This window comes from Octopus bimaculoides, chromosome 4 (assembly GCF_046866305.1).
Source record: "Octopus bimaculoides isolate indiv1 chromosome 4, ASM4686630v1, whole genome shotgun sequence".
Lineage (NCBI taxonomy): Eukaryota > Metazoa > Mollusca > Cephalopoda > Octopoda > Octopodidae > Octopus > Octopus bimaculoides.
The window spans coordinates 7,427,313-7,442,290 of NC_142931.1; the positions used below are offsets into that span (position 1 = coordinate 7,427,313).

At 34.1% G+C, this 14,978-nt stretch overlaps 1 protein-coding gene across 3 annotated transcripts in view; it reads right to left on the minus strand.

Moving 5' to 3' along the window:
* The window catches only part of LOC106870405 (cadherin EGF LAG seven-pass G-type receptor 1), a 538,322-nt gene that overhangs the window by 122,477 nt on the left and 400,867 nt on the right, over positions 1–14,978 (minus strand). The window lies entirely within an intron of this gene.

Consider the following 14,978-nt stretch of genomic DNA (forward strand, 5'->3'; position numbering starts at 1 on the left):
CCAGTTAAACATTGGGGTCGATATAATCGACTTACCTGAAATTGTAGGCCTTTTGATAATTGGAGCCAATATTTGTCAACCTGTAAAATGTGGGATATTTTTTGTCGCACCCTGCACGTTAAGATTATTTCTCAATGTTCATAAAACTGACCCGATATACATCATTTAAAAATCAGAGACAATCATATTATATCCAGAACAAACTGGATTTCGGCGCCCTTATACGTGCAATTTAAAAGATAAGTTAACAAGGAGTTAATTGCACTGCAAACGTAAAAAAAGTAAAGTGTTCATTACAATTTATTAAGTGTAAGAATAAAATTCAATTACAGCGTGGAAGGTGTTTATAAGCCATTTAAAAACACACCAAGACCATTAGATTCACTTCAACATTTAATTTGTCAAACTATTTTCGTCGCTTTGAGACCGCGACCTGATCACTGACAAAATTCCGTGCTGCATTTTGACAAATCAAATTACAATTTTGAAGTGAATCTAACGGCTTTTGCGTGGGTTTTTAGATGATTTCCACGCTGCAATTGTTTTTGTTTCAGTACACGATCTCAGATCAGGTCACTTGCTATGCAAGTACATTTCTGTAAAGAATAAAATTGTGTTTTTTTTAAAATTTATTTTAATATCTTCCTCCTTGTTGTGTACGAAAAATCCAAAACATGATGTGTCTCCCACTCCTAATCATATAAACCCCGGACGACTGCCGCAGTTGGCAATGCTTTCAACCGGTCCTTTCAAGACCGTCGAGCCGTATCGACGTTTCTGGTGAAACAGACTGTTACATAATTTCCCTTCATCTCTGAATACATTTTACCGCTTCTACTATGCTTTGGAAATTCTTGAGTTACTAAATAATTTTGCTTCGATCGAGAATGTTAAATGGTTTTACAAAACCTTAACAATTTCCATAGCAACTTCGCCAGTTGCTGTTGAATAACGACTTTGTGACTTGGTAAATAAATGAAACCTCGTCGTACGTGTGCTCGCGCGCGCGCGCGTATATATATAAAGATATAAAGATGTATATACATAAATATATAAGGATACACACACGTCCGCGCGCGTGCACACACACACACACATAAATGTATATATATATATGTATGCATGTATATTGCCTAAACACTTTCGGTAGACAAGGAAGTAATTTTCTTCCAAGTATATTCTATATGACATACGCCTCCACATGTGAAAATATATTATTCATATGATTTAAAGATGGCTGTCAAGTGTGTTCATTGCAGCGACGACCCGGGGCATCTATTATTAAAATATTTTCTCCATATTCTGCTGTACAAAAGAATAAGACACTGCTTCTTACCATAGATATATGGAATTAAAGGAGAGCCCGAGCAAGATTTTAAATAGAAGTCTGTCTTCTAATTAAATACTTGTACAAAGAACACACATTCGCACCTTCAGTTATATATTTCCTTATTATTTCTTTCTCGGTAACCATTATTGCTGTTGTACGTTTGACTTTTGCTTTGTATTTGTACAAGCTGACTCCAAGTCTCACCCAGAGACCTCAAGACACAACAAGCTAGAAGTTCAAGTTGGTGTTATGATTAGGGTCCCATAATTTTGGTTTTGCACAAAGTATTGTTCGAGAGAATGCGGTCAGTGGTAGTTCCACTTTAGCGTCCTGTAGAGAGTTAATGGATGGAAAGAGTGACGACGTTCTCGGGGAAACTCTGGGCCTCGATGAAGATCAACTAACCGGTCTGTTTCGGAGAACTTTCGGGCCTGGGCCTATGGATAACTTCTAGAAATCCCTTCCCTGGCAATGCTACCGAGGGGCGCTGCCTGTTCGAGATAAACTTTACAGGCACAGTAGTACCGTCAGACGGACCTGCCCGAGGTGTGCGCAGAACGATGAGACCGTTTTACACGCCATCGACCAGTGTCCGAGTATTGCCGACCTGTGGGTTTATGTCGAACACCTGCAGTCGCGTTTAGGACAGACCCGGCTATCAGCTACATCTATAGTGAAGGTCGCCCTGCCGTTCTTCTTTGTCTGGGTGGTACAGGCAGCTTTTATTTGTCTGGTGGCTGTAGCGAAAGAGGTAGTATAGTGGACTCGTCTGAAAGGGCTAAAGTCAGACACTTTCCTCTTTGGCCAAGCCCTCATCAACTTTTTCAAGTTTCACTTGAAAGGGAAGTTGAGGGTGGAGAGGAAAATGTTGCTTTCTAGCAAGTTTGTTGAAAGATGGGTGAATGTCGGAAGGATGGTCAGCGTGAAAAGACTAATTCTGAACATAAACCTGTAAAAAATTAAAGAAGGGCTCTTGCCCTATTGACCAAGTACTCGGGGCTTTTGTGGGTTTTTCCACGAGTATGTTAAAGTGCGTCCCCTATTGGGAGTTTTCGTTGTTTAATTTTTATTTGTTTATTGTTTACACGATGAAAACCCTTTGTCTGGCCTTGTGTTGCCTTTTATGTTTGTATCCTGCCATTTAATGTTATCTGAATGTCAGCCCCTGTGGCTAATAAAAGAACTTATTATTATTATTATTATTATTATTATTAGGGCGGTGAGCGGGCAAAATCGTTAGGACGCCGGGCGAAATGTCTAGCGGTATTTTGTCTGTCGCTACGTTCTGAGTTCAAATTCCGCCGAGGTCGACTTTACCTTTCATCCCTTTCGGGGTCGATAAAATAAGTAACAGTCGAACACTGGGGTCGATGTAATAGACTCATCCCCAAACTTCCCGAGTGGTAAAAATTTGAAATAATAATTATTTTTATTCGCTTTTGTTGTTGTTGCTGCTGCTGCTGTTGATGTTGTTGGCTATTACTATGAGGAAATGTTGAAAACCCTTACTGCTCTTCTTAAGATTTCAAACGAGGTTCCGTTATATTACGTCAGCAAAATAGAAATGTTCGTTGTATAACCTGACGATCATACTTCCACGAAACCTAGTGTAATGTTGCAATTTTAAAGATTGACATATCAGGCTTCTCATTATATTAGCTTCTTTGACTGGATATCTTGAAATATTTCCTATTCACTGTTTACACCAAACATCAAGCTATATACCACAATCGTTTAGCTTCATATAATAATTACTATATACTTTGTCCCTCAGGCTAGAAGATTTGTCACAAAATAATCGATATACAGACAGACTTTTATCATGCACTTTTATTAACAGTTAAAACCATATGAACTAAAATCAATTATGATATGAGCGAAATTCTTTTTTCCGCCATAAAACACACAAGATATTAATCTAGCTATGATAAACGACTTAATATTAATTTCCATGATATCCACAGAGACTAGACATAATAGTTTTGTTATACCATATTGTTAATAACATAGACGTTCTTATAACATGGTAGCGATATTTTTACGGCTGTCTAATTACTTACAAGTAAGGTGTCCACCAGATTTATTAATTAAACCATCATGATAGAATTCACAACTAAGAGGTATTTCTAGGAATTGGATATTCTAGTTTCGATTAGTAGAAGGTATTATTTGTGTTTAACCCAGTAGCTCCCAAAATTCCGATATTCTGTGATGTTTAGCTTCAAAGTAACCTACCCATGACCTTGCCATCTGAGGGGGAAAATGCTTGTTCATCAGAAAACATTTGCGGTTATGAAGCAGTAATGAAGGAGAGAGTGATAAATCTGATCACCGTGATTCCTTCTATGCGTGTGTATAAAGAGTTCAAGAGTATAGGATCAGAGGACATAAGACATGGCTTTAGAAACACGTAAGATTGGATCAGAATAGAATATTAAAACATAACTCGATCAAATCTGATATCACATGACCCTTGCCGGTTCATATAAAATTTTGTTGTTTAAGTTTATGGGCAATAAATTGGGATATACCTTCTGAATACATAAAATATTTCAAATCTTTCAAACAATTCCTTATAATAACGTAGTGTTTTTTTATATACAGAATACGGCTACGGCGGTCCAGTAGAATAAAGGAGGAATGATAGGGGTCCACAGACAAAATCTGGTTTAGATTGAAGTTTGGAAAAAAAAAGTTTTTAATCTGTAACTCTGATATATTTTGAGTGTTGCCAAGCCATATATCTTTGAATCGATCCAGCAGTCTTATTTAAATAGAATAGCACTACGAACTAGGGAAAATTCCCGATATTACTGAAAATTAAATTACCAAATATACCTTCCTCAGCAAAACTGATACAAAAATCCTTCGAAAGAGGATATTTTGCAGAGACGGACTTCAGCTCAGATTTCCCCAAACTCCTCCACATAAAATTGTGTAAAACATGAGCTTCAGTGATATCTGACGAGTCAAAAGTTTACAGTTTTTGATTGATCGGGTAAATAAGATTTAATCTTCCTCTAAAAGACATCTTTCAAAAGCTATGTTTTAAAGTGAATATCTCAAAATAATCAATGTTTAAAATATACATATTTTGTGTCTGATTTTTTCTCTCTATGGAATCGTATCAAAACTATGGCCGAATTAGAAGTTGATAACATTTCAACTTTTTACTCAATATTATTCAAACGCAAAGAAAACAGAATAACAAAATGATAAGAAGAATCTAGCATAAGATCAATCTCTTGGATCGCTGTAAAATTGATTGGAATTTATTGAATTTATAGGAAATAAGTACAGTTTATGGATTCAGATATAACTAAATATAACTTGAAATTATTTCCGCAATTCTTAGAGAAAATATAGCTCAACAGCTAGACACATCGTTCTAATTGAGAAATTGATGCAGTAACATTTTCCAAGATTAAAAACTGGACGAAAAGATTCTAAACTGCTTCAGACAGGTCTCTGTACATTTTTCAGAAAGCTAAAACAGCGGGTCTTTCTAAACAACCGTCTCTGCCATCTTCATACCAAGCTTCTCGTTTGCTGGATAAATTGTACTTTCATACTCCTATATGCGTGTGAGATATAAAGCACGTGTAGTTGACACCGCACGACCCTGGAGGGCTTTAATTGTAAGCGTCTCTGAAGAATCCTTTGAATCATCTGATGAGGGAGAGAGTTATGAACATAAAACCCTCTGTTACTTGGTCAGATAAGATTCCGACTATAGAAATGTGACATAAAACCAACAGCAGCAAAATTGAATCCATATTATACAAGCGTTAACTGAGATGGTTCGGACAGGCTGTGTTAATTTCCACCAAATCCGCTGATGACCATCACATTTGAAGGACATCAATAAACAACCCGCAAGAAGTTATATATTAACTATTCATGTATCCTACTTAAAGTGATAAAGAACTTGGACGCTAACCATTTATGTACTATTTCCAAAGGGAGAAGCAAATAAGTGGTGTTTTGACTATTTATGTACCTTATTTGAAGTGAAAATATTGCTTTCAAAATGGCTGCTGTTTCAAGCATCTACCGTATTAAAAAAAAAAAATGGCAGTTGAAACAAGTTTACTAAAGCAGTTCAACGAGAAACAAATCGATGGAACATTTCAATCTTCGGTGAGATTGTTTAGCCCCAGATAAACTTCTTCCTGGTGAAGAAGACATCTCATTATCAATGACATGCAGACTATGGTCATCTCGATAGCTATACGTGTGTGTTCCTACGTGAGTTGATGTGTTCTGTCCTTATATAATGCGGTAAAGAGTGTTTTGATATACACACATATATATATATATATATATATATATATATATATATATATATATATATATATATATATATATATATATATATATATATATATATGATATCTCTTTCTAGCTAGTTGGTTGGATGTTAACCAAACAATAGATTTTAACCTCAATAATGTGACTGTGATAAAATATGCTGAAGTTCCTGGAGATGAATCTTTCCCATTACAGTAGCTTCGCTTACAATAATAAAATGTGTGCAAGAATAGGAAGCAACGAACAAAATTACCGGAAACGATTGAATTTAACACATATTTTAAAGCAAGGAGCATTATTCAAAATGATGAGCTTTGAAGAATTTCTTTTTAACAGATGTGAATAGCTGATATTATTAGCTGAAAAATTTGACATTATTGCTTGAAAGCGTTACTAACTGAAAACAAGAACATTGTTTCTTGATGACAATAAGGAAGAAAATATTTCCTTTTTTTTCCCCCTCTGATAATTAAAAGATATTGTATTGTTTAATTATGTTAACATTCTCTTTAAGCCTTTTATTAACAAAAGTTGATTCGAATACAACACCATGCAATACAATCAAAAATAGATTATATTGCAACGAACACAACTCTAAAATCTGTTATATCTTACAATACTCGTCAATATATTCATGGACACATAAATTTTGGAAAATATTATTAACGTTTCTTAGAAACAAAGCAATTTTTATTGAGCGACGCATCTCTCTATCTTCTTCTGCCGCCGACTTTCCCCTCTTATAACTTTTCACAAAAAACATACACATTTCTGTATCTCCGTTCATAAAAGAGTTATGTCAAAAGATTAACAAATATTTCTTCACATTCTAATTCTTCGCGAGCTGAAAATTCCATCTCCAAATGCTTAATTCGAGTGTTTAACATTATGCATCGATTTTATGAATATTAAGAAGAAACCGGACTACGTATGCATGCAGTTTTATTTCTATTCATTCCACACGGAAAAAATAGTAAAAAGGCCAGACACTAGAAGCCAGACTGTCTGATATTCTTACTGACCTGTTAACAAGAGATTTCATAGTTTAATGCCAGTTAAATTATCTAGAACATTCCATCTTTGAAACAATCATAGTATGAAATATGGTAGTTCTGTTAATGGAAGATAAAAATTTTTAGTTGTGGCAGGGAAGAATCTTTGACTTCATAACAGAATATCTTTAAAATACGCAACCATTTCATCTGTTATATGTACCAAATCAATCTCAGATACAAATATATTGAAATCTCGAACTGAAATATATACACCAACGGCAACCTTAGGCTAAAATACGCAAAAAGCTCTACGCATGTTTGCATATGTAAAAACAAACATTAGATGCATTGTATATATGCATATAAAACATATATAAATATATATTTGCGGATGCTTATAAGATTATCAGTGTTCATAAAATTTCAAGTGTAATAACTGCTTGGTTGAAGAACTCTTGTATACATGGAGATTAATTATGTCTTATGATATCGTGGGCGGTTTATGTGTTGGGGTGTTTGTATACATTTCTTAAAAAGTATAGTTCTGTTCGATCTGCCACTAGCACTTTGGTAAACAAAGACTCAGTCTTAAAGATAAAGATATTGTCTGCTTTATTGGTTTCTTCTAAGATCTCTAAAAGTTCTTCGGAGAAACACATACTGTGTCTGTCTCTTCGGTATGGATTGTTCGATAAGGTTATGCTATTTAGATCTATCTATCTATCTATCTATCTATCTATCTATCTATCTATCTATCTATCTATCTATCTATCTATTTATCTATCTGTAATGAAATATCATGAGTTGGAGATGATCTGTTTCTATACATTTACTGTCTCCTGTATAGATACAGGAATAAAATGTCTCATCAATACTGGAAAAATTAGGGGCTCATTTTGTGCCTATATCAGTTTCTGACTCCGTATAATTAGGACCCACTCTTACATATTGTAATATTTATGTTTTAAAACACACAAAACTTGTTCAACTTTCCTATTGAGCATCGGTTATATTGGAGCATCGGTTATATTTCGGATGGAATAAGTTTTGAAGCGCATCGTCCATGTTTGTGTTTTTACCACGGAGATTAGCAGGGGATTGTTTGAATATTTCCCGGTTTCATTTTATTGTATTTCAGTTGTACGTAAACATAATTACTGGGATTACGGGTCTCCATGATTTCCTGTGGGTTGTGGATATATTTCATCAGGTTGAGATATTAATCTTGCTGCATATATTCAGAGAATTTTCTTTTGCAGATGGTGCTTATCTCATTTATATAAATTGTATGGAATTCGCAATGTAAGATACACCTGCATATTGTGAAAGACTAAGAATAATTGAGTTAATTTATCTAAATATTTCTTTAGCACTTATCATATCCTGAACATATGGCATACGAGGAATCTTGTCTGGAATTCTGTCGTACAGTTTTACGCTTATTAAAAGTGTTATTGACAAGTATAGCTGTTTCGTGGTATCTTGGGAGGGTCATTATGCCAATAATAAACTCACGCACTGGATCTTTTTTTACTTCTTTACGAAGAAAACAAGACTGGGCTTTTTCTTTTATCTAATGATCTTCACGAAATATAATAAAATGTGTTTGAACGCACAAATTCACGTAAAAAATCTGGCAGACCAAATGTAAATGCGTAATAAAATATTTTTATATTTGTGAGCATGATTTTTGTTTACACAGGCCTTATTGAAAACATTGTATTTAGTTCATCTTTTTTATCAAAGTGTCTTTTTTTCGTATTTTCATACGAGTCCTCCATTTTAGATTGTTTAAAGATAGAATTAAGGAACTTGCTGTTCTCAATTCCACCTAGAAAGCTTCTACACCTCCATAGACTTATCATTATGAGGAAGTGACATTCGTCTCTGTTGATACTTCGATTTAACATTTTAGGCAAATGAGATTTATGCAGACATTTACCGCTGGAATTTGAATTTTCTCCCTGCGTTTATATTTATATCTTTTATAAGAACACAAATATGATTTAAAATTTACTACAGCTGTTTCGGTAGCATTTTATTCATGCATTCATAGCTTACTTCATAGCATAAATGCACCATCCTCAGGTAAAATTTTAAACATGTATAAAGAGGCACGGTAATATCTAGAAGATGACCTAGTCAGCAACTAACATGTTATGTTTAGATAATTTTTAGATATTAATGTTCGTATGTAGCTCGTGTAAGTCGTCTGTTTATTAAAATATGTCATAAGTATTACCCCGTTAACCGTCATTTTTATGGGGAATTCTATAATGTAGAGATATTTTTTTGACTAAAGTTTATATTATGTTGTGTTGTGTTGCATTTACTCCTAGTTAAGTACATGGTTATCTAGCACGAAGTGAAATCATAAAGCTTACAATTTTAATGTTTACACTCGAATTTATATACCACAATCGCCATTAATTGCTCTACCGCTGTTTCACAACTTCGCGCTTATTGTTGACAAATTCATTTTGGGAAGTTGTTTAGATCTTTATGTTGTTATGAAGAACGTGTGATACATAAAACAAGAGATGCAAAAATTATCATATCTTGACAAGTAGATTAGTTTTCGTATTATCGCAATATTTTATCTGTGTTAGTTTACAGTTTGTTGTAAAAAGAAAAGAACAATTGTTCTCTGATTTCTGGGGTTATTTATTATGTTTTCATCTATTTTATCGTTAGTATGCTTTTTGTTCATCTAATAGACTTTGTGTGTGTGAGCGTAGTTTTATCAGGTGCAATGCCTACTTGTGTTGCTGTTGTTGTTCTTGTTGTGTGTGTGTGAGCGTTTTGCTGTAGTTAATAGGTTCATTCAATAATTCTCTGGCTACCCAGCAGTAAGTTGGTTACAAGGATTTTGAAAGTGTTATCTACTCAATGCATGCCTTTTGTATCTTGGGGACAAACATGCAAGTGCTGTGTCTTGTTAAAACCCAAATAATCGGAGCAGCGCCTTGTTTTCACCCAGGAGAGAGAAACTGGAATTTTTAGAACTACACATTGGCGCCATGTTCGGAAATTTTCTAAACATTTTAGGGCAAAAATTGGAAATGAGAAATATAAATGGTAATAGATCCTTGCCATTTTCGTTCCAAGAAATAGAACTTCACAGATTTCAATCTCTCATTGTAGTTCATCTGTTGCATAAACAGAATCGGTTTTAAGTAGGAATTTATGGATTGTTCCAGCATCAGCGAAGAGACAATCATTATGAGACAACCACGGTTCGGAACTATAACCTTGCAACTGAAATACGCAAGAACTCGCAGACACACGCACTTATACACAAACTTACCCAACGGATTATACATAAATTACACAGATACGGCTATATGTATGGACACATGCGCGCGCGCACACAAACACACACACACACACATGGGTATATGTGTGTATATATACAGATATACACACATGTATATATATGTCTATGTGTGTGTATACATATAATGATAAAAATAGTTATCAAAAGTGATGGACGTATTTATTCTTTCTACAGAAAGAAAAGGGTCTGCATTTTTCTAGGGAAAAGATAGAATACTGTTTAAATCGATTTATCTTGTTTTTCGCGTTTGCTTCTGTCTGACACTAGGCAAAAACACACAAAAAACGTTATAAGCTATAATAATGCTTAAAAGGATTTAAGCATTATTCCAGCATTTCCTTAGTAAAAATTCCTTAGTAAAAATTCATATCTTTATATGAATGACTGTAAAGAAAAGATACCTTCATCACTTCTGACAAACTTTAAACCATTGTTAATATATTGCACTGTACACTACGAAAAACTTCTAACTATAAACACATACACGCGCGAACATATGGAGAGAGAGAGAGAGAATGTGAAAACGAGAAAGAGAGAGTGTGAAAGAGAATGAATGTCACTCGAAGCAGAGTTGAATAAAATACATTCGTATGAAGTCATATTTAACACATTGGAATGTATTTGGACATGATAATATCTTTTGCTGCGGATATAGTCCCACGAAAATATTCACCTAAATATGTGTGAAAACAACATTTTTTTGAGTGCGTGAATGACGTCATTAATGACGTCATTGAATCTTATGACGCATGCGTTTCTGCATTGTTCTCTTCATTTTCTGTATTAAAACATCATACAGAATGTGTATATGTGTGTGTGTGTGTGTGTGTGTGCGTGGATGTGTGTGTGCGTGCGTGTGTGTATTTACGAAAAAGGAAAAATTCAATTGGCACTAATTGTGACTGACGGTACTGCGTAGCACCTATACTACTTGCGAAATAAGAGTTAACACTCTTAGAACTGCAAGGAAACACATTTCCATACACCGTGACAGTAATTGAAAATAATGTGCTTCTATACAGCTCTAAGGGTTTTAACTATATATATATATATATATATATATATATATATATATATATAAATATAAACATTTAATATATATGTATTAATATATGTGTGTATAATATATGTATATATATGTATGTATGTATGGCTATGTTTGTGTGCATATATATGTGTGTGTGTGTGTGTGTGTGTATAAATATACAAATGCTTACAGATACACACAGTCACGCATATCTACACACTCGCAACGATAGCCATATATGCGGGTTGTCCAGGGATCTATATCCGTAAGTTCAATAATTCAATAATTGCTAAGAAAATAAACCTGATCAAAGCAAAAAAAAAAAAAAAAACTATAAAAAATAAGACAAACTAAAGAACACTACCCCCATGACATCGCTCAAAATCGAAAAATACTCGTTGGAATATGTATTTTTGAAAATTCCCTTTTATTTAAATATTTATGTGAAATGTCAGCCTGAGGTTACTGACTTGCTAAATTGTAAAAGCCCAAGACCACTGACATTGGTCTAAGGGGTATAGAAATATATATGTATTATTAAGATCTAAAAATTACAATAGTTTGGATTTTATTATTGAGTAAAAGCAATCTTTCTCACAGCTGTAATGAAAGAAAAACGTTGAAGCTTGCTTGAGGCCTTTTGATAAAGACAAAAGTTTAATAACTTTTATATATTTCCAGCACAAAGGTCAGAAATAAACATCAATAATTGTTAGTCTATGTTGCACCGGGCTTTTGTGCAAGAAATATATAAAGCTAATTATTATAAACAAACTTAGAAGCGCCGAGTAAGTTGGTATTTTACAGAAAATAGAGAGAACTTGAACGTGCAATAGCTTTGAAATAACTCAGAAAGATCGGGTAAATATCTTTAGAGTGCGGAACAAAGTGGTTAGTAAACCGCTACAGAGAACTGAGAGGTAAAGAACTTCGATTCTCTGAAGTGGCTTGCTAGCCACTTTTTTCCGTCTTCTTAAGATATTTAACCGATTTTCTTAGGATTTTTAACCGATTTTCTAAGCTGTTTTCGCAGCTATTTAGCCTTCGAGATTTCCTCTATTTTCTCTAAAGGTAATTAGTCTTTTTTTCGTTTTCGAATTACGTATATTATTATTTTTATTAATTTTGAAAGAATTCCTAATTTATCAGCTTTGATCGATTCTGCATAATTATTTGGTACTTAATCCTACTTCTGGTGGAAACGTGAAGACATGTTAAGTCGTGGGATTTGAAATCAGACACTGTATCCTTGAGATGCCAAATTTGATATCAAATTTGAGAATATCCTGCCAGATTCCCTGTAACTGACGCCAAACTCAATTCTGTTGATGTTTACATGACGAGTTTACTGGCAAACTTGGTAGAGTATCTGATCTAGCACGCTGCGATATTTAGTTACCTCCCTTTGCATTTAGGGTTCATATACTGCTACGACAGATTCCGTCTTTCGTCTTTCCGATGGTCGATAAAATATGATGTCAGTTAAATAGTGTGGTTGATTTAATTGAGAGTCCCCCTTTAACAAAATGAGTGGCTTTGTATTTAGTTCTAGGACACGAGGGAAAAATAAAAGAAATCATTGAATTAAAGATGTCAGCCGTATATAATAAACGATACATATTATTTATATGAATTTATTTTTAGCATATATTAGTTTATGATCAATATACTTAAATTTTTCATTATTTACTTCCCGTTGAATATTTTCATCTTTCAAACACTTCCGTTCCTTAAGCAAGTTGAGCTGTTTTCAGAAAAATTAATAATATATTTTAATCAACAAAAATATCCCATGCTAACAGGTCTGTAGTTGGTTCTCTGCTGGGGTAAGAAATTGGTAAAGCACATCTAGAAAGTCGAAGTAATATTGCACTAATGAAGGATATCATTCTTTAAACAAGCACAAATGCTCACAACACACTTTACTTATACATCTACCCAAGAAGATTTACTAAATCGCACCAAACTACATGAAAGTCAATAGCAAGAGATTTTTTTTCACGATGTCGACAAACGGTATCACTAACAACAACAACCACAATAATAATATTAATAACAACAATAATAACACAAATATGTATATATATATATAAAACTGAGCCTTCACAACACATGCCAATGTCACACAGGTAAAGCCGTAATTGGCGGAATACATTATGCAACACAATGACAATTTCTGAATGACACAATCTTTGGAAAAGGAAACACCAGCAGAATAAAGAAACAAGCCGGGGTTATACCAGAAGAAATGGGAAGAACATAAACGAAAAACATGAAATTCTGATGGTTTATAAACATTTTTATCATCTATTATTAATAATATATTGACTCAAACATCAAAATAGTGTAAAATAGCAATCTATGTATCATACTTAATGTACATACACTGTTGACAGGCCAGTTGCTGCAGTATATATCCTGACGTAACATCTCTTCTGGACTTGCTGCGTCAAGAACGCAATAATTATCAGAGAGATAGAGAGAGATAGAGAGAGAGAGAGAGAGAGAGAGAGAGAGAGAGAAAGAGAGAGAGAAAGAGAGAGAGAGAGAAAGAGAGAGAGAGAGAGAGAGAGAGAGAGAGAGAGAGAGAGATACGTAAATTCCTCCCAGCATCAACCTGTGAGATTAGAATTGACGAATTCTCGTTCGAGCACGTGGCTAGCTGCGTGTACACGCCATTGAAAAGGTCCAAAAGACCGAAATGCATCTGGCCTTCTCGTTGGTCATTGCTGAGGTAAATTTTCGTCTCTTTCTGATTTTATGTTTGTAACAGGAAATCCATAAGAATTGTTGTCTCGGGCAAGCACTGCAGTAACTGGCCTGTCGACGTATCATATATTTTGGGTATGATACATAGATAACTATTTTAATTAAATACCCCGACAGTAGCGTATTCCGGATTAAAATAGTGTTTTCTACGTGTTTTAATGAATGATGATCAATTTAAAACCTAATATATGTCCTCAACATGAGATTTCAGCTCTGGCATTACTGACGATATCTCAATAAAAATTGATACAATCCATCCCATGATTTTTACTTAATGAGACAAATTGATGTTTGACTTGCCAAACCTCCCTAAAAATTAACACATCCTATTACCTGAGGGGAGTAAGATGCATGGATTAATAAGGCCCCAGCTGGAAGATCAACGCTCGAAATTCTTTCTTTCATATGATATGCTCAATCAAGGTTGGCCACTTGTTGAACCTCTATAACTTTCTACAATCAAGCTAAAAACCTTCCAGATTAGAAGTTAAATGTGTTTACTTAAATTTAGAGGATTAAATGATTCACAGTGTTCAAAATACTTTTTCAAGAGGGTTTTAGAAGTGTTTACGACTACCTTATCCTCTGAGTTCTTTTAAAGACGAATAAGGTTTGATATGTGGGAGATTTGACTACTCTTTTTAGCTGTTTGAATGATCATACAGAGTATAAACTTATGAACTCGCCTTAATTTATTGTGGGCACTTATAAACTATTATATATATATATATATATGTGTGTGTGTGTGTGTGTGTGTGTGTGTGTGTGTGTATGTGTGTGTGTGTGTGTGTGTGTGTGTGTGTGTGTGTGTATGTATCTGTATATATACGTATATATAAATAAACTATGATTGTTAAAATTAATTGTGAGTGAAAAACTTCTTTTGAAGTAGCATCTGAGAAATACAAATATACATATACACACATATACACACACACACACACACATATATATGTTTGTATCTTTAAGTACGTATATATGTGACGCATACTACAAACATACATGCACATGCAGATACACGCAAACGCACAGACACACACATACATACACACACATATATATAAATTCACATATATGTATCAGATATATATATATATGATACATATATCAGATATATCTGAAGAGATTGTGATGTTCTGTACATCGTAGTAGAGAGATTTGACTGGCATGCGGTTGCTGGTCGCCTTCAACTGATGATTTCCAGTAGAA